General features: G+C 41.6%; 1 protein-coding gene across 1 annotated transcript in view; it reads right to left on the minus strand.

Annotated features, from left to right (window-relative positions):
- RhoGAP1A (Rho GTPase activating protein at 1A) overlaps positions 1-25425 on the minus strand; it is a 594034-nt gene that overhangs the window by 53898 nt on the left and 514711 nt on the right. The gene's annotated exons all lie outside the window — the stretch shown is intronic.

Consider the following 25425-nt stretch of genomic DNA (forward strand, 5'->3'; position numbering starts at 1 on the left):
GCCATAAGACCTATCTGTGTCGGTGCGACGTAAAGCCAATTGTAAAAAATAACCAGTGTTATATTACGTGATTTATCTATCTGTTTATCTGGCCAGGTTTTTCCCGCTATGGTATTGGATTAGACCACACTGCTAGCGACTCAATTCCGAGTGTTGGAAAATGGTAAATAACCCAACTAAGGGAGCCAATGGCTTCGGAGGAAATGGAGGAGGTCACGTCAGATGGACTGGCTTTGAAGGTGCATTTCAACTTTATTTTGAGTCTGCAGCAGTCTATTGCAGTCCCAGTGTTCAACCCTGCATGTCTCATTTCATATGTGCTGCAGGATTTGGCCTTTAGGTGGGGTGATGCCTTCCGCCCTCAGAGGAAGGAAATGACACTAGAAGCTATCAAGCTATTTTTCTGGACCACTGGCAAAATGTATGGAGGAGGAATGTTCCCTATTCGGTTCCCAATGGTTGTGGAAATGGAGGAGGTCACGTCAGATGAACTGGCCTTGAAGATGCATTTCAACTATATTTTGAGTCTGCAGCAGTCCGTTGCAGTCCCAGTGTTCAACCCTGCATGTCTCATATCATATGTGCTGCAGTGCTTAGCTCTGAGATCACAGCATGTTGGTCCCTCCCCAGCAAGCTGGGATCCACTTTGAACAAATTCACACCAGTGGCACTTTTTCCTGCTATATTCCTCACTCTTTGAAGTCCAATAGTGATGGAATTAGGACAGTAGGAGCAGGTTTCGGATGAAACTGAGAGCTTGCAGTCTGGACCTGCACACTGGCGGCAGATGTGCGATGGTTGTCTTTCTGTACCCAGCAACCTAACTTATAAAACAGTCGTGATTGTGGTTCAGAACGGACCAAAAAACAGTCCGGATCCAGGCTCTTAGGACCTGTGGTAAGCATCAACAAACTAGTCTACTTGATACAAACGATAAGATGAAGTCGCATGAACATGCACTTGAAATTGAGAAAAAGAGAAGCCCAGTAATTCTATTACTCATCATCATCATCGGTTTGCCCTGCCAGCGAGCCGGGTAGGGTGTTTGAAAACGAGCGTCTTCCGAAGTTGCCTATTCAAAAACATTTCGTTGTCCAAGACAGATTCCCAATTCCATCCTCTTCTCTCCACGTCTTCCCTCAGTCGGTCCATCCATCTTCTTCTTGGTCTTCCAGCTGGTCTTCTACCTGTTATTCTCTTTTCCAAATAAGCACATGGTAACCTTGTGCTATTCATGCGTTTAACATGCCCAAACCATTTAAGTCTAGATGATTTAAGATCATCATCTTTCCTCCATCGATTCATTTAGACGTTTAGACCTAGGTTAGATCGGATATCATTTTTCACATGATCAAGTCGGGTCTTTCGGAGGGCAGTTCTAAGAAATTTCATTTCACAGGCTTGAATCCTACTACAATCCTTTGATGTTAGTGTGCAGGTTTCCAGAGAATACGTAAGGATGGGAATGAAATATGACTTGTACAGGGTCATTTTTGTTCTTTGTGGGACCTTCTCATCCCATAGTAGGTGTCTAACGATACTGTAAAAGTTAGAGCCTTTGGTTACTCTGTTTGTTATTTCTATCTCAGCTCTGTTATTACTAGCCATTACGCTTCCTAAATAATTGAATTGGTGAACTACTTCAACTTGGTGATCCTGTATTTTTATGCTGCATTCTGTATTATGTCTGCTGATTTTCAATGCTACTGTTTTTGATGAGTTCAATTTCATTCCATAATCATCGAACTTCTTACACCATGCATTGAGATTATTTTGCACTCCCTTCTCTGTTTCATCCCATATTGCCACATCATCTGAAAACACCAGAGCCTGAAATTCTTTATTACCTTTTCCTTTTAGTTCCTTTAAAATGGTATCCATAACTGCTATTTATAGAAGAGGTGATAAGGCACTTCCCTGTTGTACTCCTTTGGTTGTATTGAACCATTCAGAGTGATCATCTCCAATTCTGACACAGCTTTTACAATTAGTATATAGCATTTGGATCTTCCTAATAAGGTACTCCGGTACACCAAGTTTTCTAAGACTTTTCCAAATAGTTGATCTAGGAACATTATCATACGCCTATTCAATGTCCATAAACACAATAATTAGGTCTTTTCCTCTTTCCCAGTGTTTCTCTGCCAACATCCTCAAAGCAAATATCAGATCTGTTGTGCTTCTTCCAGTCTTAAAGCCTCTTCTAAGATAGGCTCTAGTATATCCCTTACTCTGGCTTCAATGATCTTCTCCATGATTTTAAGGCCATGTGATAAGAGGGTAATGCCTCTGTAATTTTCACTTTTCCTTCTACTCTCTTTCTTAAAAGATAGGAACTATCACCTCTTTTGTCCAATCTTCAAGTATTTCGTTATCCTTCCATATTGTTCTGAAAACTCTATACAGCCACTGTATTCCTGGCAGACCAGCAGCTTTAATCATGCTGGCTGTAATTTCATCAGCTCCTGCTGACTTACCACTTCTCATCCTATGGAGAGCTTGCTCTACTTCTGTCCATGTAATTGGGATATCTTCCTCTATTGTTTTCTGTCCTACATCCTCAACAGAGATCTCTTTAGGGCCATTTAGGAGCTTGTCAAAATACTGCCCCATTGTATCCGTGATATCTTTCATATTGCGAACTATATTCCCATCTGCTGTCTCCAGAGCTGTGATTGCTTCTTTATCTGTTCTTTTACTTTTTACTATTCCATATATCATTTTCATATTCCCTTTACTGTCTTCTTCCAGTTTAGTTGTAAATTCTTTCCAACTCTTCTCTTTTTCTTCCTGTACAATTCTCTTGACTTCCAACTTTCTGTATCTATATTCCTTTACCATCTCTTCCAATTTGTTGTCTATTCGGTCGCTGTTGATTCTTCTGTCAGACTTAACTACATCAAGAACTTTTTTGGCTTTATTCCTTTTCAATATGGCTTCTTTCACTTTATCATTTCACCAAGATGTTCTTTTCTCTCTAACTCTTCTGCTTGTTCTTCCACATATTTTATCTGCGCTACCAACCAGACTTGCCTTAAAATCATTCCATTCTTCATTACCTTTCTTTGTGTCTGCTATTGGTATTTTAGCTCTGATTTCCTCTTGAAACTGCTGTTTGACTTCCACATCTTTAATTTCCAGTCTTTAATTTGTGTTTTTTTTTCCTTCTTGTTTACTTTAATAATAGGTTTGGTGACTCTTAGGTCTGCAATGAGGAGTCTATGGTGACTATCAAGGCTCTCACTAGGTATCACTTTTATATCATGCACCTTTTCTCCACTTGACCTATCTGTGATGATAAGGTCCATCACTGATCTATACTGACCATCCCAGCTGTATATCGTTATCTTGTGGCTATCCCGTTTCTGAAACCACGAGTTCTTCACCAGAAGTTGGTTTCGTGTACATAGATCAAGCAGAAGTTCACCCTCCTCATTTCTATTACCAAATCCATATGGACCAATAATGCCTTCATAACCTGACCTATCAGTTCCTACCTGGGCATTAAAATCCCCAATTATCATTATGTTCTCTTCATCACTGATGTCCTCTAGTTTTTCTAGGAAGCTTGCTTTTTGGACATCGCTACAACCCTGCTGGGGAGCATAAGCTTGGATTACAGTTTGAGTTTCTCCATTTAGGCATATTTTAGCTTTGATTAATCTCTCATTGATGAAGGAGACATCTGTTACACTATCAATGTCTTTATGGAGTATAAAACCAACTCCATTCCTCGCCACTGCAGGATTACCACTCCAGTATAATTTATATCCATCCTCAAATATTCTTGTGTTGCAACCTTTCCATTTGGTTTCACTTAGCCCTAGGATGTGAATACGCCTACGGTTCATTAAATCCGTGATTTTGTTGCATTTTCCTATTAGAGTCATAACGTTTAAGGTTCCAATCATAAGCTTGTTTCTATGATCGGTTCTTCTCGTGCATCTTGAATGAACATTGGACATGACGTCGTCATTAGTTCCAAGAGTACTTGAAGTATTGTCGACATTTAGAATATGTTTCTTTCCGAGGCTCGTTTTTGTTTTGAAAGCAACTATATTATACTCCTGTACTGACCTGCTAGGCCTAACGTACTAGAGGATTTTCTTTCAGGGTGGTCTCCCTTAGCCTTTGGCAGTCCCCTGCCTCACTGCAAGGCAGCAGTTGATGAATTTATGTGTTATTTCCCACACAAAGGTCTCATCTTATCCAACCTTCTAAGGGAAAACTCCTCTGCTCGCAGCTATTGGTTTTCCCTTAGTTTGCCTGGTTTGGTATCGGCCGCCAGACCCTCAACCAGACAGTCGCACGTAATACCGTCTACTGTCGCATACGATAGCAGAATATATTCTGACCTGACCTTGGAATTCTATTACTAATATATATATATATATACAAACAAATAATTAAAATATTGCGGCGCAGGTCCCATGAACACTCATCAATAACATAGGCATACACAGGGTAAAGGATACAGAATGGAAAGAATACAAGGTTGATGGGTAAAACTCATGGACTCAGATTCTTACATATATATATACTGGAGTTTAAAGATTATAAGGGGAAATTCCTATAATCTGCATCGTTGAACAATTCTCATTGCCTTTCTTTCTTTCTTTTTTTTTCTAGTTGTTTTACGTCGCACCGACACAGATAGGTCTTACGGCGATGATGGGACAGGAAAGGGCTAGGAGTGGGAAGGAAGCGGCCGTGGCCTTAATTAAGGTACAGCCCCAGCATTTGCCTGGTGTGAAAATGGGAAACCACGGAAAACCATTTTCAGGGCTGCCGACAGTGGGGTTCGAACCTACTATCTCCCGAATACTGGATACTGGCCGCACTTAAGTGACTGCAGCTATTGAGCTCGGTCTTTCTTTCTTTCTTTGATGTTTAAAGAAAATCCGTTATTACTCTCTGTTTCCATGACAATGTTCCCAGTGTAAAGCCCATTTTGGAGCGGGGCAGACATAGCGCCACATGAATTAAAATAAAAGGGCAATGAATAAAGAAAAGGAAAAAGGTTTATGTCTACCTGGGGTGTTTGACATCACAATAACAAAATGTCCTCCCACAAAACAAAAGGGAGGTAATGCACCAGCACACAAAACTGAAGTATTTAAAACATAAAAGTAAATAGTGAACAAGGCGAGATATTTACACATTCGTTCAGCACTCAATCACACAAGTTGAGAAATACAAGAAGGGGCGGGAGAAAAGCACTTGCGGACAGAAAACTAATCAATCAATTACAACTGGAAAGTGGATTATCAGAACACTCCTGGATATATGTAATGACAGACCTGAAAGACGAACAGCACTTGACTGTTACAAGCTCTTTAGATTGCATATCGAGGTTGACACCTTGAGTGAAACGAGATTGTCTGTTGATGGAAAAGTTGTACAGTTAACGTAGCCACACAGACGCACACGAGATGCTGTCAGTTGGTACAATACTTTTATTTACATATTCACAAATTAATACACACATAACCTTAATCACCAAACAATCAACAAAGCCGCCACCTTTAAACAGTTGATAACTGACACCGAATATCACAGAGGTTACACACTGAAACACAGATAAAACAGATGACTACCGATCAACTCAACATGGAGACTGCCTTAACTCTGCATGTCAGCCACTCTCTTCCAATAACTTCCAAACCACAACTTCAGTAACTCAAAAGTAACTAACTTCATCGTCAAGACCGTCTATTTATATATATGGGCCAGATTTCCAGAAAGATACGTAAAAAAAACAAAAAAAAACAAAAACATAAATACATAAATTACAATTTATATATACAGATAAGAATAAATTATAATATTAATTTACAGGTATTTTCATTAACTGAACTGATATAAATGTCTATGTACATGTCATAACCTCACATACAATACGATCATTCAACTATGTAAATAATAATACTAATACTTAATGACATAACCTCACACACAACACAATCGTATCGTAATAATAATACAAATACTTTCATGATGTAATACTTCACAGCCATACATACAAGAAATAATAATTACGATCGTAAAATAATAATAATCATAATAATTCAAGCTCGATATCTGCATTAGTTACCCATGGGTGAGAGAATACTGTTTTCAAGTTATACCTGTTATCACACTTGCGTCAATATCCCCCCTATAACTTGAAACAATTTCCACACACTGTCACACTTCAATTTTGCCTTTGTCCTCACTATTTAAACACACACAGGCTACCTCACTCACACAGCCCTCCTGTTGGTGCTGTCGAAGTTCACGGTTCGCAGCCCGGCAGTTCCATCGGGGACTACCATCTTCGCAGTGTGGGTCCGCTGGGTCCGGTCAACGCTGTCTTCGTTCCTGGTGATGTTGATCCGCAGTTCCTCGCATGGCATTCGAAGCTCCGCTGGCTTTCCCCTCGTTCGTACCTTGGTGTTCTGTCCATTGGTAGCCTCGTTTGGTGGTTGTCGGTTTGGATCCCATTGGTTCTCCGTCACCTAGAGGGGGTTCCACTGGCTGTGTCGTTGCCATCGCTGCCTCAATCTCCTGGGACATCGTCCAAGCCTCCCCATACCTCCGCTCCACACTGAACATCCTCCCTGGGCCGTTCACGGTGCCGTGGAGCTTACTGCGGCTGTTGAACACCTCAGTCTTCGTATCATGCTGGTACGGCCCATTCACCGTGGCGTCGTCTGGTTGTTCGGTCTCGGTGTCGAACACCCGCAGAGTTCCCTCGGCGCTCTGCGGCCCCTCCTGCAGCCGGACTTGGCAGTCGGCTACCAGCTGGTGGACACCGTCGTGCCCGCCAAATTCTCCCACAGCTTCCTCGCAGGTCGAACATGACTGCGGGCTGCGTCGTACTTCCATCTCCTGCCCACAAAATCCAGCGATCGGGTATTCGGTTCCCTCTTCTGATGTATATCTGGTCTTGAACTGGGCAGGAGAAAAATAAAACTTTGATTTCCACCTATTCAATACATTAAATGTGGAAAGGTGGAAATCAAAGTTTTATTGTTCTCCTTTTAACAGACTTCCAATACGGAAAAAATGAGGATAGTCTCTTGCAACTTGAACTGGGCCCCAATTTTCTCCTCGAATTTTCTGAACTGGGCCCCGATATCCTCCTTGAGTTTTCCCAACTGGGCCCCGATATCCTCCTTGAGTTTTCCCAACTGGGCCCCGATGTTCTTCTCGAGTTCTCCAAACTGGGCTTCGATGTTCTTCTCAAGTTTTCCAATTTGGGCCTCGATGTTCTTAGCCTAGGCCTGAATGAAGGAAGTTAACTGTTTGAGCATCACCACGGTCCTCTGGTTCTTCATTTTCGAGTCCAATAGATTCAATAGAATCCCGTCACCGTCGCCAGTTAACGTAGCCACCTAGACGCACACGTGATGCTGTCAGTTGGTACAATACTTTTATTTACAGATATTCACAAATTAATACACACATAACCTTAATCACTGTATCACAAAACAGAAACACTTCACTTGTAGAATATCAACAAAGCTGCCATCTTTAAACAGTTGAAAACTGACACCGAATACCACAGAGGTTACACTAGGAAACATAGTTGAAAACAGATGACTACCGATCAATTCAACATGGAGACTGCCTTAACTCGGCATGCCAGACACTCTCTTCCAATAACTTCCAAACCACAACTTCAGTAACTCAACAGTAACTCGTTCCACAACTCACTCGTTGCCATCACGATCGCCTCCTTGGTGTATATGTGCCTGGCCAGGCGTCTAGAAAGTACATTATAAAAAACCTACCTCCTTGAATATTCCAGTGTCCAATACATAGGAATAGTGTACGGAATATTCTGAATCATTCTAGTGTCTAATAATGTTATTTGCTTTATGTCCCACTAACTACTCTTTTACGGTTTTCGGAGACGCGGAGGTGCCGGAATTTAGTCCCGCAGGAGTTCCTTTATGTGCCAATAAATCTACCGACACGAGGCTGACGTATTTAAGCACCTTTAAATACCAACGGACTGAGCCAGGATCGAACCTGCCAAGTTGGGGTCAGAAGGCCAGCGCCTTAACCGTCTGAGCCACTCAGCCCGGCATCCTAGTGTCTATACCATTTCAGAAGTTACAGTGTGTTTCACAATTATGGATTACAATTTATATATACAGGTAAGAATAAATTATAATATTAATTTACAGGTATTTACATTAACGGAACTGATATAAATGTCTATGTACAACATATAACCTCACACACAATACGATCATTTGACTATGTAAATTATAATAATTCTAATACTTAATGACATAAAAATTTCACAGCCATACATACAAGTAATAATAATAATAATAATAATAATAATAATAATAATTCAAGCTCGATATTTGTGTTAGTTACCCATGGGTGAGAGAATGTTGTTTTCAAGTTACTGTATACCTGATATCGCACTTCTGTCAGAGTTTGGATCAGGCTATAGCATCTTCTGCAGGAGAAGGGAGGAAGATGCGGCTCATATGAATGGTGTTCGGTTTACTGTCACGACGAAACTGGTAATTGCCTTTCAGCTCACTCCCACAGCAATCAGTGAATGGCTTATGAATCTCTGTATACTACTTGCAGGTGATATTTTCATCACTCTCATCTCCTCGTATGCCCCTACTGTAGATGCTGAAGATGATGTTAAGAACAAGATTTATCATGAACTGAGCACTCATCTGTGAAGTACCACCTAAGGATAAACTGTTATTGCTTGGTGATTTCAATGCCAGAACTGGGAGCGATAATTAGCCTGGGGAAAATATAATGGGCAAACATGGTGTTGAAAAAGCAACACCAATGGATGTTCTGCCAATGTGCTGTTTGTCACCAATACTCAGTTCCAGCTACCCAACCATTTTAAGACCACGTGGATGCACCCATGCTCTAAGCACTGGCATATTCTTGACTATGTCATCACCTGGCAATGTGATAAGAAAGACATTCTGATCACCAAGATCGCCTGACAGATCACAAACTTCTGATCTGCCAACTCAGAATTTCTTTCCACTGTAAATTTCCTGTACATCGCTCAAGTCTGTCCAAAAGAGATTTTGACATCCGTAAACTTTCAGACCGATCCATTGCTACACAGTTCCAGAATGCATACTGGCATACAATCCAACTACCACAAAAGACATGAAGCAAGAATGGCCAGTAATAATTCTAAGTGTTCTCCTTGAGTCAGCTAACGAATCTAGAAGAATCAAGACTGGTTTGAGGACAACAATGCAGAAATTATGAGCCTCACTGATGCCAAACAGCAAGCTGTTATGTTCCTTCAGCAAGATCAATCCTCCAGCTAGATGAAAGCATATTTTCTAGAACTTAGATGGAAATACAACACTCGAATCAGGGAAATGAAGAACTGAAAGCTCAAGAACTTCAAAGGTTATCTAATGCCAGTGACCTGCAAAACTTTAATGCAGGGAATAAAGAACTGTATGGATCAATTTGTTCTTCCATAGGAACTCTGAAATCAGCCAACAATGCTACCATCCTTACTGGTAGCAAAGGCATCTTGGAGCACTGAAAACATATTTTCTCCACTTTGTTACATCGCAACTCTACCATGGCTGATGACTTCCTCCGAGATGTGCCAAAGCAACCCCTGGAGCCATGGATGGCATTGCCACCATCATACCAGGAATTCTGTGAGGCTCCTAACAAACTGAAACCCAGAAAGCACATGGACCTGACAACATTCCATTTGAGCGCTAACTCTTCACACTAATTTGTTAAGAAGGAAGCCATATTTTGCAGCGTCGACTCAGTTAAAGCTTTTCAGTCCGTCAAAAACACTAATAATAACACGTATATAACACACCTGTAAAAAAAGAGTACATACTATTAAACAAAGAATGGCATGTTTCTTTTTACCAGAAAATCTCAGGTTCTATCAAATCACTTTAAGTCATGAGCATATATGTACAACTTGTTTACGTTGTATAAACTTGTCAATGACTGAGAGTTGGGGAAATTATGAACAAGTATAAGGGGCGATCAAAAGGTTTCTATCTGACAGCTGTACAGTCCTGAATCGGGATGCTGATCAGGCAAAATTGCCATGAAAATAGAGGCACTCATCCCACAACACACCAGGTTGAAGAGCCCTGTGTGGTAAAACACTGTGTCTAGCTGCGTGAAGAAGTCTCTAACCACCTGCTGCACATCCCTGTCCGACATGAAGCATCAACCCTGCAAAGCCTTTTTGAGGGGACTGAAGGTGTGATAATCGCGTGAGAAGAGATCAGGGATAAAGGCCCCATCCACCGCCCGCTTGTAGTTGTCAGTAATAGATGAGGCTGGCCTCCCAGATCGACCGGCATCTTGGGTCTAAACATGACCTGCACGGAACTTGGTGCACCATTTCACAACAGTGGTTTCCGACAGACAAGCTGTCCCATACACAGTCTTCATTCTCTGATGGATGTCCACCGGTGTTTGTCCTTCAGCAGCCATGAACAGAATAACAGCACATTTGTCCTGTTTGGACGCATTTGGTAACGTCACCATAGTTCGCGTGCCTGATTTTAACGCAAGCACCTCGGCATGACACGACAGCCACACTACTCCCTTTATCTACATGTCCATGCTTATATACCCACATCGCAGTCATGCTATGTTGCATGTCCACTGCAGCAACGTCCTCAAACCGAAACTTTCTGATCATGCCATATATTAAAAGTAAAACAATGATTGTAGTAGTATTCAACTGTCACCTTATTAAATTATAGAAATGTTTCTGTACTTATCTAAGCTGCTAATGAATAGTCCGCCACCTTCAAACAACTGTTTCCAGACTGAGGTGGCCTTGGCGAATGGATGAGCAGAGGGGTGAGTTAGAAATTCTGTGGGCATTGAACTCTGTTCCATGGAGAGGGAAGGGGAAGTAGTGATGTGAGGGGAGTGTGGTGGACCATGATTTGTCCATTGGACAGGGGAAGGGCATGTTGCATGTTCATGTTATAATGTATTTATGTTTATTAGGAGGCATATGCAAGTTAATGATTTTTATTAAATAAAAATATGGGATTCGATTAAAGAGTATCTTGTAAGACAATATGTTTAGTGATAAATAATAATCTAAAAAAAAGTCTCTAGTTGTAAAAGACATTGCATAAATTCAGAGAATTTACTACAGATAAGAATAACCTAACCCATATTCCAGAAATTTAACACGCGAGAGGTTGCACCCGCAGCAATTTGCCGCACTTTTTAAATATTTGTTAATAATTGCGTTGCTAGCCGCTGTAGGGCTTAGGGCGCTCATTTCACCCCTCCCCTCCCTCTCTCCCGCCTGATGTTGATTATCGTCAGTGTACTGCCTGCTGTGTTCCAGAGTAGGTTAAGTTTTCTTTCACTCTCAAATCTGCCGCGGCAAATTGCCTTTGACCGATCCCTCGCGTAGTGTATTCTTAAATGACTGCATTTCCAAGAAAGTTTCTTAAGTAAAGTTCATGAGGTTTATGGTGGCCTTCATTGAAGTGTGGTAATGTAGTTTTAACTTGAATTGGGACCAAATCATTCATTGAAATGTACAAATGCAAACGTTGAGGCAATTTGCTCACGCTTTTCGTGTGTTCTTTAAAAACTCAGATTACCAGATTTTGCAAAAACATTTCATTAATTTTTTACATTGAGAAAATATTGTTACTGGGTAATTATGTTAGTACTAGTTGAAAGGCAGTTAAACAGGGTACATATTTATATTTTTATCAGAGCATTCACTGCAAAAGGAAAATAGCAGCTCATTAGAATATTAAGCATTAGCAATTTGCCTTCGCGCAACCTCTCGCGTTCTAAAAAGGGTGCGACCTCTCGCGTGTTAAGTCAAAGATTTCCTCCTGTGGGATTCATTAAGCACTAATGCAAAAAGTTTAAATGTTGTTCAGAAGTTAATTAAGTAGGGTGAAGAGGGGTGAAATTTCTTACAAAATGCGTTTAATCATTCAGCTGGTTTCTTTAGCTGTTCTGCTATGTAAAAATTGATTGCTTCTTTAATATTCAGAGAATTACTTTTATTTTTGACTCTGTTCCACGGAGAGGGGAGGGGAAGTGGGGAAATGTTGTGGACATTTGATGACTGATTGATGCTTGTTGTTTAAAAGGGCCTAACATCTAGGTTATTGGCCCCTAACAGTATGAAATGAGACAAAATGAAAAGACAAATAAAAAAACAAAATCCTCCACTGACCACGATTCAAAACATGAGGACGAAGAATGAATGGATGGATACGAATTTAAAACGATCAGTGGAACCGACCCACAGTGTCTCACACGCACAGAAGCTGGCGTAGAACAATAGTATTACTGACCAAGGGACTGCTTCTCTAGCATGATACTGAATCGATAATGCTTGTAGTCGAAAGGAGTCCAAAATCCAAGTCATCGGCCCCTCATAAAGGTACTTATTGCTAGAAAAGTAGAACAATGGTATTTGTCATGTTGCGGTACTAATCAAGAGTAGCGTAGACTCGCGGTATTCCACACAGTATGATACTACTCACAGGTAATGACATTCGCATATGTATTACAGACCTACTGTGTTTCGCACATTGCGGCGCCATGGACAGGCAACGTAAACCTATGGTGTTCATCACCTAAGTGTACTAACCACAGGGACTCGTACTATCCCGTGGTGTTCCTCATATAGTGGGTACTAATCATAGGCAAGCCAGAACCATGGGTTCCGTCATCCCATGGTGTCGCTCATATAGTGCTACTAATCACAGGTACTGTAAAAGCCTTCGCGCTCTCGTTTGCTACTAATCACAAACCTATTTCGTACCTAACAAAGTGGTATTACGTGCAAGGAAAAGCGACCCATGGTGTTCCCTGCGTGGTGGTACTAATCACAAGGAGTTTCACGGTTCTAATATAATCATCCCTTGGCCGCCCCTTTTAGTCGCCTCTTACGACAGGCAGGAGATACCGTGGGTGTATTCTTCGTCTGTGTCCCCCACCCACAGGGTGTAGTGTGTTTGGTCCGCAAGAGATATTTTATTTCCCTCAAGTCCGCCGGCAATCTGATTAGGACCCCCCTATCCGCCACCTAGGACGCGCCACGTGGGAGTATCACCTCTCCCCCTGCTATGCCAGCGTAGTAGGTTCGTGGGTGGACATGTGAGAGGGGAAGAGTATGTTGCTTCTTCATGTTATAATGTATTTTTCTATATTAGGGAGTAAATGCAATTTAATGATTTTGATTAAATTGAACTATGGGATTGAATTAAAAAGTATCTTGCAGGACATTATTTTTAGTGATAAATAATGAACTAAGAAAACTGTCCCAAGTGACGAAAGATGCCACCTAAATTCAGAGAATTTACTACAGATAAGAATAACCTAACCCACATTCCAGACATTTCCCTCCTGTGGGATTCATTAAGCACAAATGGAAAAAGTGTAAATGTTGTTGAGAAGTTAATTAGGTAGGACACAGAGGGGGTGAATTTTTAAAATGTGTATGATCATTCAGGTTGGTTTGATTAGCTTTTCTTTTTTGCAATGCAAATATTGAATTGCTACTTTAATATTAAAAGATTTGCTTTTATTTTCGATGTGTACAATTTTTAGATCTGTGTTAATGTCTGTGCAATGGTGTTAACTGTCGTATATGTACCCACCAAAGGTTGAATGCTGATTGTAGCTGATCGTATCTGATCGCATTTTGGTGTTCTTTGTATCTTATGTGGAAATTATGTATTGTTTGGCTTATTTATGTGGTATTGCAGTTAGGTTCTTGGCACTTGAGTTTGTAAACTCCTGACTTGGAGAAAAGGTCTTTTTTGTTTTGGCTGCATTTGCTTATGTGTCTTTGCAGTGTGTTGTGTATACTAAAGGCTAATTTTAGACCTTGTTTCTTGAAAACATGAGCTATTTTGTACATGTTCTTGTTCAAAGAGTTGAGGACAATGTATTTTTCTCTTTCATGTCAGATTCTTCTCATTATCTCCTTTGTTTATTTTATAGTGTACCTACTGTGTCTGGAGGGTGGTTGTTTTCTTTCAAGTTTTGCTTTATTATTTGTATTTCTTCACTGAAATCCACTGTGCTCATGGGTATGGAAACTGCTCTGTGTATATCACTGTATTCAGTCCTGGTACTTTGTGTGTGTATGGGTGGTTTGATTTGTTGTCAATACTGTGTGATGCCTGAGTTCTCCATGGAACAGTGTTGAAAATAAAAACATTTATTTGAATAATAAAGAAGCAATCAAATTCACCCCTCTTTGACCAACTTAATTAACTTCTGAACAACATTTACACTTTTTTCATTAGCACTTAATGAATCCCACAGGAGGAAATGTCTGGACAATGTGGGTTATGTTATTCTTATCTGTATTTACACAACGTCTTTTGCCACTCAAGATTTTTTTTAGGTTATTATTTATCAAGGTACAAGATACTGTTTAATTCAGTTCCACACTTTTATTTAATCAAAATCATTAACTTGCATCTACTCCCTAAACAAAAAAATCCACATTATAACATGAAGAAGCAATATACCTCTCTCCCCTCTCTGAGAGGGCTCATAACACTCCCCTCATGCCCCTACTTCCCCTCCACCCTCCAAAGAACAGAGTTCAATGCCTAAAGAATTTCCCACTCACCTCTCTGCTTATCCATTCGCCAAGGCCACCTCAGTCCGGAAGCAGTTGTTTGAAAGTGACGGACTATTCATTAGCAGGTAAGTACAGAAAACCAAACCAAACGCCATGGCCTACCAAGCGACCGCTGCTCAGCCCGAAGGCCTGCAGATTATGAGGTGTCATGTGGTCAGCATGACAAATCCTCTTGGTTATTCTCGGCTTTCTCGACCAGGGCTGCCATATCACCATCAGATAGCCCCACAACTGTAATCACGCAGGCTGAGTGGACCTCGAACTAGCTCTCAGATAGAGGTAAAACTCCCCGACCTGGCTGGGAATTGAATACGGGGCCTCCGCGAGTAAGAGGCAGACATGTTACCCTTACACAGCGGGGCTGGCAGATAAGTACAGAAACATTTTTATAAGTTAATTGTGGTGACTGAATATGACTACAATAATGGTTTGTTAATACTTGTTCATAATATCACAAACTCCCAATCAATGACAAGTTTATGCAACATAAATATTGTACATATATGAGCATGATTTAAAGTGATTTCATAGAATTTGAAGATGTTCTTGTAGGATGAAGCATGGGATTCTTTGTTTAATAGTGTGTATATTTTTGCAGGTGCGTTACAATGTTATACGTATTATAGTTAGTGTTTTCAACAGACTGAAAAGCTTTAAAGTTACATTCTTCACACTAATCCTTTAAATCTGGGAAACTCAGCAAGTACCTGGTGACCTGAAGAATGCTACTATTACCACCATATACAAGAATGGTGATTGCAGTATATCCCTACTGTCCATAACTGGCAAAGGATTCTACTTAGCAATCTCATAGTACTGGGCAAGTTGGCTGTGAGCTTGCATCAGGGAGATAGTGGGTTCGAACCCCACTGTTGACAGCCCTGAAGATGATTTTCCGTGGTTTCCCATTTTCACACCATGCAAATGCTGGGGCTGTACTTAATTAAGGCCACGTCCGCTTCATTCCAACTGCTAGCCCTTTCCTATCCCATCGTTGCATTAAGCCTGTGTGTGTCGGTGCGAAGTAAAGCAAACTGTATAAAAATAACATAAAAAACACCTCACTGTTGTCTGAAAAGATTCTCCATGAGTTTCAATGTGGTTTCCAAGCCTCAAGAGGCACAATTGATATGATCTTCTATGCATGGGAACTCCAAGAAAAATGCAGAACAGCAACAACCACTCTACTTAGCACTTTATGTTCTGGAAAAGGCCTTTGACTCTGTCCCGGGGCCTGCTATGTTGGCAGTGTTGAGACACTTTGGTTGCCCTGAACGCTTTGTTGGCCTGAAACAAGCACTCCGTGATGGTAGATCTGGTCAGGTTCTCCATTAGGAAAACATCTTTGATGCTTTATGTATCACACATGGACTAAAACATGTGTGTGTACGTGTCCCAATGCTCCTTGCTCTGTACATGGCTGCTATGCTTAGTGATTCACCATACAAGTATCTTCAACTTGATTTATTTTAATTTACAACTGTTAGGCTCTTCAACTTGATGAGACTTCATTCACATCACTTGTTCTTACCCCTGAGGACCTGCAACAGTCAATCAATAGTTTCAAGAATGCATATGAACACTGCAGCCTCATGACCAGTGTGCCAAAAAACCAAGATCCTCATCCAACCTGCACTAAAGTCTAGCCTTGCAGAATTCAATGTTTCTGTCTCAGATGTTATTCTGGAACAGGTAGATCACTTTTCATACCTTGGGAGCATCTTGTCGAAATGATACACCTTGGCATGGGTCAGCTATCCAAGCAGGTCTTTAAAAATGAAGAGCTATTAGTTCATACCAAACTCATGATGTATAAAGCAGTCTTCATCACATCACATCACATCACATCACATCACATCACATCACATCACATCACATCACATCACATCACATCACATCACATCACATCACATCACATCACATCACATCACATCACATCACATCACATCACATCACATCACATCACATCACATCACATCACATCACATCACATCACATCACATCACATCACATCACATCACATCACATCACATCACATCACATCACATCACATCACATCACATCACATCACATCACATCACATCACATCACATCACATCACATCACATCACATCACATCACATCACATCACATCACATCACATCACATCACATCACATCACATCACATCACACCACACCACACAGTTACTCTATGCATGGGAAACCTGGACCCTGTATTAGCGTGACTTCAAGAAACTTGAACATTTTCATCAGCAGAAACTTGGTTCAATCTTATTTATCAAATGGGAGAACCATGTCTCCAATCTTGCAGTTCTTTAGAAAAGTGTGCATGAACAGTGTAGAAGCCTGTAACATTGGCCATCAGCTTAGGTGGACTGGGCACGTGTGCAGTATGAGCGACACCAGACTTCCTCGCCAATTCCTTTATGGTGTACTTTGCTCAGGCACAATACCCTGTGGAGCCCATTTGTAGCATTATAATCACCAGTTTAAACAAACTATGACGGTCACAAACTTCAACCCACCACCCTGGGACACACTTGCCAAGGATTGCTCACTTTGTTGCCAAACTGCCTCTACTGCTTTTGAAATGTGTGAGCAAGAACATTGCAGGCACAAATGAGGTTAAATGACAGTTATGCATACTCCGTCAGATGCAGCCTCGTCCTCCCCATCCATCGAGTGCAATCTGTGTGGATGCATGTTAAACATTAGAACTGGTTTTTTCCGTAATCAAAAGTACAAGCACAAACAACATTGAATGCTAGTGGATTGTAAATAGGAGAATCTGTACACTCGGACACAAGTAGCAGCCGACGATGTTATAATTTTTTTTTTTTTTTTGGTAGTTGCTTTAAGTCGCACCGACACAGATAGGTCTTATGGCGACGATGGGACAGGAAAGGGCTGGGAGTGGGAAGGAAGCAGCCGTGGCCTTAATTATGGTTCAGGCCCAGCATTTGCCAGGTGTAAAAATGGGAAACCACGGAAAACCATTTTCAAGGCTGCCGACAGTGGGGTTCGAACCTACTATCTCCCGAGTACTGGATACTGGCCGCACTTAAGCAACTGCAGCTATCGAGCTCGGTTGATGTGTTTTTGACAGACTGTAAAACAGTAAGTGGTATTAACTCAGTTGACACTGAAAAAGAATGGCTTCCTTCTTAAATAAATAAATAAATAAATAAATAAATAAATAAATAAATAAATAAATAAATAAATTAATTAATTAATTCTGATTCTTTTCAATAACAGGATCCACAGTACAGACATTGTCAAGTCGCGATTTACCCTAAAGAGGTGTCCAAACGTATCTATCTTTATTGGTTAATATACTGTCATAAACATCAGTAACGGAACGAAAAATACCATTTTTCTTTTTATGTCCCAGTAAGTACTTTTACAGTTTTCGGAGGTGCCGAGATGGAACAATTTTTTTCCCCACAGGACTTTTTTAAATTGCAGGTAAATCTACCGACATGAGGCTAATGTATTTGAGCACCTTCAGATATCACTGGACTGACAGGGAACTACCACACCTCTCAAGCCGAAACCTACCTTGAAATTCAAGTGGCAGATGACTAAGGCCATATCCAAAAAATTAGCTGCTAGTTTAAAATGTATGGCCCGAAAATCCAAACTGGAATTCTGTAGTGGCAAACTCAGTATGCCGTGCAGATAGGCATTCCTGCTTTAGGTGGACTGGAGTGCAGAGTTTGAAGTCCTAATGCAACACTGTATTATAATGTGCCAGCCCCGATGTAACTTCTTTGGTATTTCCTGGAAGGAACTAGTGAATCAACTGGGAGCTCCCAGCCTGAGGGCATGGTTGGCCTCTCCCTGCATTTTTCTTTTCGTCTGGTTCCCCTCATGTGCTTCCTGAGATGGGAAACTAGAAACTTCCCTCTCAAGCCACATCATGAATATTCCGTGCTCATTACATGAGTTATACATTTACTTTTAAAATTTTGTTTTACGCTGCAGCAATACAGATAGGTCTTATGGCGGCGATGGGATAGGAAAGGCTTAGGAGTTGGAAGGAGGCGACCGTGGCCTTACAGCCCCAGCATTTTCCTGGTGTGAAAATGGAAACCATGAAAAACCATCTTCAGGGCTGCCAACAGTGGAGCTCGAAACCACTATCTCCCGGATGCAAGTTCAAAGCTGCGTGCCCCTAACTGCATGCCCAACTCACCCGGTGAGCCATAAAAAGGAGGCTAGCCGAGAAGTCAGTGTTTGAGTTCAATTGTCAGACTGGGGTGACAGCAGTGCTTGTTGTTGCCAGTCTCCCACTGAAGTCTGAATGAGGGGAAGTTGTTTTGTCAGAGTGTTGAGTGTCATATTGGAGCACTGATTGCTGTGAGTGTACTGCCTTGGGGTACTGAAAGGAGTACTGTCTGTGTATCGAAATGGAGTAAGTGACTGAAGTTTGATGGCAGTAGTGCTGGTTGTAGTCGGTGCCCAGCCAGAGTCAAAGTATCGTCGCATATGGAGTGGAGTACTGTGAGTATTGCGTTGGAGTATGGTGTGTCTGTACTACTGTGGACTCAAGACAGTCATGGATTCAGCATGTGGAACAGCTGTCGTGAGGAGAATTGTAGTGTTGACTAGTACAGTTGAGCTGTTGCTGTTTAGTTGTTAGTGCTATGTAACTCACTGTATTTGATTTTGTGAATTACTGGACTGTCTCTGCAGTCGAACCAAGGAACAGTCATCATGTGTTTTGGGAATCAGCAGCCCTGGTTTGTATCTGTCTGCTGGCAGCTGGTGTGCAGAGTGACTGGACTCGCGAGTGGCATAAAGCTGGAACTACAGATGTGAGACCACTCCCAAGGCAGCAAAGATTAACAGGACACTTCTATGATTAAGGATCGAGTTGCAAACCAACACCCAGACCACTACAATCAATTACATAACATCTCAGTACAACTGCTCAATGAAGTTTTAAAACCACATGATATACGACAAGTCTCGTCATATTTGAGACGATCAACAACTCGTCAAAGGATATGGTGACACAAGAGGACGCTTTATACACCTTAGGTTTTAGCAACTTGAGGTTACAAGATAATTCTATGACTCTTTTAATGGACATTCGGACATGTTACGTTTACTTTTTAAACAACAAAACTTTTAAAATCAGTGGACAGATACTGTATAGTCACCCCTTCTTACATACCCCACCTCCTCCCTCTCTCCTGTTCATACATTCAATCTTTTAAGTACTAGAGAATGTTTTTTTTGTTGTTTTTACAATTTGTTCTACATCATATCGACAGAGATAGGTCTTTTGGTGACAATGGGATGGTAAAGGCCTAGGAGTGGGAAGGAAGCGGCCTTGGCCTTAATTAAGATACAGCCTCCAGCATCTGCCTGGTGTGAAAATCAGAAAACACTTAAAGCCATCTTCAGGGCTGCTGACAGTGGGGTTCGAACCCACTATCTCCTGGATACAAGCTCACAGCTGCGCACCCCTAACCGCACAGCCAACTCGTCCGGTAGAAAATGTTTTAAGACCGTGTATGAAGACCGTATCTTTATACCCTTCTAAGATGTTCACCTAAACATATTTGTAGCTGATGATGTTTAACATTTTCATTGCCAAGTTTTGATGAACAGGCAAACCCTCTGGGCCGGGTTTTTAAAAGGAAGAAGCACTTTTACAGATAATTTTTTACTGATACTTTTAATGGAATGCATATCACCCCCATAGCCACGCAGTCCAATAAGGGGTTGGTGATGAAGTGAGATTATACTTTACAGCATGTTTTTACGGCCGGATGCCCTTCCTGATGCCAACCTCAGTTGAGAAAGTAATGAATATGAAACGAATGATGGTGAATGAAACTGGGTAGGGCAGCGGAAGGAACCAGCTGTGGCCTATGAATATGAACTGTCCCGGCATTCTCTAGGGAGTGCAAAAAAAATATCAGGACAGCTGACGGTAGGGTTCGAACCCACTCGCCTGGCGAATGCAGAACTTGGCTCCATAGCTGTAGTACGTTAACACGCACGGTTACTCCGCTCAGTGATATAAAATTTTTGATCCAAGAACGCAAAATCAAAACATTGACATTTGTGGAAAAAAGAATTTAAAATTTATCTGAGAAAGGGTTGACAATTCCGCATGAGATTCATCATTACTAATTTGCCTATCACTTTCTTGTAGTTAAGTATTGCCTCCTATATATACCCATCCTCATTATCAAATATAGCACTCCAGAATCAATATTTATGAGGAAACATTAAATTTCTTCGTCAACAAGAGTTGAATTTATACTTCAAGACGCCATGATGGCTACACGTTAGCGGGAAAGATGTTACACTCCAACATCAGATCACTTTCAAAACAAGCGAAATGGAGTGATATACCTGCCATACAGAACTTCTTTGAGCACGTCCACGGAATTTCAAACCATATATGAGATCAGTGAAGTACACACTGCACCAAAACGTATACATATGGGTTTGGCGGACAAGGTACGGTGTTCAATAATGTATGTATATCGGTTTGGCGTTGAATGAGTTAAAGATTAAATGAAACATGTACTACTAAATCAACAAATTTGCTTAAGGCAAAAAAATATATAGTATCGATAAGGTGGAACAATTGTTGTTGATTTATCCACTTATGTTAGTACGAACTTGTAAGGTTGTAATTTGAGGATGCTGCAACTGTGGAAAATCTCTCCATGAATATTCTCAACTTACAATATTATTTGTGTCAGGCAGAGATAAAGAGCTTTCTAATGATGGAGGAAAACTTATCCAATGGTAGGAAATTTTGCATAGTACCATGAGGAATCAATGCAAATCCATAGTCTTGCCTGGAGGAGTATTTTTGTGATAAGTCATATCAATGTATGTAGTCCAGGAACTGAAAAGTAGGGCACAATGCCAGTCTACATTAAAAGAAAAGAAGGCTTCTCTAAACCACTGTTTCAACTCTCCTTGTCCCTTTTTTCCTGTTTTTGTGGCAGTAACAACAACATTATCTACTCTAAATAATACAGTATATTAAAAACTACTGGACCAATGTTCCTGTCGGTTCTCAAAACAAAATATAATGTTCATTATAGACTGTTATGCATTTCAGCATTTAGTCTGCAAGCCTCTGTGAATGAGCCAGACTACCTACTGTGCAAAGAGGAGAGACACTTGTAAATAGGCAACAATTAGTGAGTGTGGGCATTCATGTTGAATCACATCACATTCATACGAAGTTTGCCAAAGATCAAATAGAGATCTGTATCATCATGATAGCTTGCAGTGGTCATAGGTAATAAATTTCATATTATTCAGTATTGAAGAGCAATATAATATAAAACACAAGCTAAACGGCTTCCACCTTTAGTTTTTATTTTATATTAGCTTGCAGTTGTGCCGCTACCAGCTTGCCAGCCAGCCAGTACCTTGGGGAGGTGCAGTATCCAACTGATGAGCCCATGCTGCACTGGGGAGAAACACTGGTAATTTTTGATGATTGAGTTTCCTGAATTTTATTTAGGTACATCAAGTGGAAACCATATTTTTGGTCATGCTACCCCTGGGAGGGCATATATAGCAAGTGGAGATGTAATACTCCCCTAGTACGTCGGCATTGCATTTGTGTTTATCACATGACAGCTTTCAGTGGTGTCGCTGTTGGCTGTCATGAGAATGGTTTTCCATTCTCCTGCACTAAGGTGAATGCCAGGACAGTTCCTTTATAGGCCACGGCTGCACCTACCTCACCTTCTTCGTAAATCACATCACCAACACAAATCTCCTTGGCCTAGAGATGGCTTAACCCCTCAGCGTCGCAGCCATTTAAATAGCTTCCTACCGCGCGGCCGGATGAGATTTCAACTACGCGCGACTGAAATACATCAATTCACTTAAAGCGTTACTACAAGTATAAGAGTAGCTCGATTTTCACGAAATTTGGAATTCCTTATGACAGAACTATGTACATTCAGATAATTACATAATTGTTTCACATTTCCTTAGTAATTTAGTTCCGTGTGATAGAGTTCGAAGCACTCTTTGAGACAGGGACTCAAGTCACACTCCTGGCAGCAGTGCACTGACGTCTTCTTTCCGCCGTGTTTTGAACACAGGATACAATGTCTCTGAGGTTTGGATTTCCAACTCTTGGGTGCCAATTTCCTGATAAAATGTCTTTCCTGCAAACTTGGAACTGTATTATCTGATGCGCGCCGGCCTTAAATATTTCGTTCCCCTCCCTCCCGAGCGTATTTTGTAAACAAACCTTTCACCAGCTGAACCCGATAAGGTAATTGCTCAATATTTGTCTCTGTGACCTGTGTGAGTATTATTAGAGAATTTAGCAATCTGAATTCACCGTTGAAAACTTCTGTTTGACCTGTATAATTATCTATAGTCTCTTACACAAAATTTCCAAGTACTGCTTCCTCCTCCTCGTCACTCTCATCATTTACCACTGCTACATCATCTATTTCATTATCACTGCTGCTTATACTGTTACTACTACTTCTGACTAAACTTTCATCTGAACTATACAATATTTCAAGCACGTTACTGTCAGTCATACCACAGCTGAGCGCCGTGCGTCACACGGACTGGTGAAGCTGCAACGAGACTGAAGGCAGCAGTACGAAACTGAATGAGGGGAATAACATTTATGACGAAACAAACCAACTCGATACATATTTCAGATAAAAGGTCGAGACAACGTCTTTCAAACGAGATATATACCATGAACAACTGGTTCTCGTATCGTATGACAGAAAGCAGCACTAACTGATGCCTACACAGAGCGCTCGTGGAGAGTTATGAAAATATTACAAGCTGAGAAATAAAGACAAATATAATAAATAAACCGCACTCCCAATGTACAAATAGAGCAAAGAACATCACACGAAAAGACAAACTTAGATCATCATTTCTTTATTTTATTCTGTGGGAAAGAATGAAGCAAACAGGCTTTTAAAAAAGCAAGAGATTAGTGCTCAGACTTATTTGACAAATAATTATCCTTGCAAAAACAACTACATTATAACGATTTTTCTATTCTTACTTACAACACTGATAAACCCGAAAATGTCTTCTTGGAAACAAAACAATTTGCATATCAGTAACTCCAAAACTCTTCGCGCTATAGCCGTAAATGTGAAACCATGTATGGGTCTATACCACGTATAGAGGTCGGCGGCTACGGAAGAAAAGAGGGTCTATACCACGTATAGAGGTCGGCGCTGAGGGGTTAACCATCTGAGAAGCCCACGGAATGAAAACTTTTACCCAAACACCCACCCCAGTGGTTTCGCTATAGGCGAGCATCCAAGACAGGCCCACTACCCAGGGGGAAACTAGGATGGAGCTGTAGACAGCAGTGGAGAGGGTTGCCTCCTGGCGCTCCGAGGCTGCTACCCAGGCTTACGGCCTGATATTACCAGCTTCATGATGCAGATATCCATGTGTGTCCCATAGCATACGGCAAACACTAAAGTGCGAGCATCCACTGATGCCGATGCCACCACCAACCAGGAAGGAAAAGTTGGCACTGCAGCGGGGCTACCCGCACACTCACAGTCCCCAGGTTGCGAGGAGCGCCAGGATCAGGCCTTCTTCCCCGCCGAGAAGAGACTGCTGCCAGGATTCTGATGCCACCCCCGCACCAGGATAAAGGTGATGCCAGGCCGTCAGCAATGGGCCACCCAGACGCAACCCACGGCCGTGGCCAGGGAGGCAGTCAAGACAGGAGCCACTTAGGAGAGGACCTCAGCAAGAAGATGCAGCCGTCAGGTGAGATCAGAACGTACTCCTATAAAGCTCTTACAGTGTTTCCGCTATATGAGGTGGGGCCACAGTCAGAAGAGCTATGGGCTCCAGGTATGCTGCAACTGCTGTTCACCACCACACAGCCTACATGGCACACAGGGAGGCGCCAGTGTACGCCAACTACGCGGGGAACCATCCAGCCTCTCATCGCAGTTTACAGAGCCAGGGCTCAGGCAGAGTGGAAGGAGGCCCATCACCTCCAGTAGGACTCGCCTCGTCGGGCATGGCTGCATTCTCTGGGATCGGAGATTGGGTACCAGGGATCCCAAGGATCATGTTGTGCATCAGGTGTTAGGATTTCTTGTGGCATGGCTTGGTAATACGCAAGGTCGTGCTAGCCACAGCAGTGGCTAGAAGGATTGATCCCCTGAATAACTGGACCAGTTTGGAATGGGATATTGACTCGTGCACGATACCTGTTCCTAACTAACAATATTACCTGGACTTTTCCAGTCCATATCCTTGCTAGTGTTATCTATAATTTGTTATTTTTTTACAAGGATTGGGGCAAAAGTCATGGCAACTAGTTTTTTTCTTGTAGATATGTGAACGGATCACACACATATATGTGTCATGTGGAAGTTCTGCAGGCATAGTGTGTATGCAGAACAACAGATGGCTCTGTGATAACTAGTCGTAGCACAGCAAGGGCTGTGAAATCAGTCAGTTGGTGAGTGTCGTGCGGGATGGACATAACCCGTGTTTAGCAGTGCGCTTACATCAAAATAGCCGTTCTCCGAGGGAGAAATGCGATGGAATGTCACAGTGAATTAGTGGCAGCCTTTGGGAATAATGCCCTACCATACCGTACAGTAGCACGGAGGGTAGGACAGTTTCAGCAAGGACGTGTGTCAACCATTGATGAGCAACATATTCGGGACGACCTGTCAGTGTGTGGTACGTGCCGCCATCGAGCAGCTCCTGGATGAAGACAGACGATGAACACTACTGGAGTTAGAGAGGGCAAGTGGGATCAAGAAAC

The sequence above is a fragment of the Anabrus simplex genome, chromosome 2 (genome assembly GCF_040414725.1).
Source record: "Anabrus simplex isolate iqAnaSimp1 chromosome 2, ASM4041472v1, whole genome shotgun sequence".
Classification (NCBI taxonomy): Eukaryota; Metazoa; Arthropoda; class Insecta; order Orthoptera; family Tettigoniidae; genus Anabrus; species Anabrus simplex.